Genomic DNA, 325 nt, shown 5'->3' with positions numbered 1-325 from the left:
AACCATTTTGGTTCAAGTTGAACTTGGCACACTGTCATTGGTTGTCAATGTTTTTATCGTTCAGCTGGGGGGGAAAAAGTTCTGAAAGTGGTTCAATGATATTGTTACTGTAATTTAAAGTTGGGGTGTTTTGCCTTTATGATTTGGTATAATACTGGTTACTTGGAACTGACTGAAGTTCTTATGTTTCCATCCTTTTTTTTTAAAAGGGTCATCGGATGCCCATTTGATATAAGTTGATATGATTCTTTAGGGTCTTAATTAGGGCTGCACGATAAATCGCATGTGATATTTAACGCGCATCTTGTCAGAAAGCCGGTTCTGT

At 37.2% G+C, this 325-nt stretch overlaps 1 protein-coding gene across 6 annotated transcripts in view; it reads left to right on the top strand.

Moving 5' to 3' along the window:
• Positions 1 to 325, top strand: part of rae1 (ribonucleic acid export 1) — a 21,428-nt gene that overhangs the window by 15,564 nt on the left and 5,539 nt on the right. The window lies entirely within an intron of this gene.

The sequence above is a fragment of the Sinocyclocheilus anshuiensis genome, unplaced genomic scaffold, assembly GCF_001515605.1.
Source record: "Sinocyclocheilus anshuiensis isolate Anshui unplaced genomic scaffold, SAMN03320099.WGS_v1.1 scaffold2877, whole genome shotgun sequence".
NCBI classification, from domain to species: domain Eukaryota; kingdom Metazoa; phylum Chordata; class Actinopteri; order Cypriniformes; family Cyprinidae; genus Sinocyclocheilus; species Sinocyclocheilus anshuiensis.
This window is presented reverse-complemented; position numbering and strand designations above follow the sequence as displayed.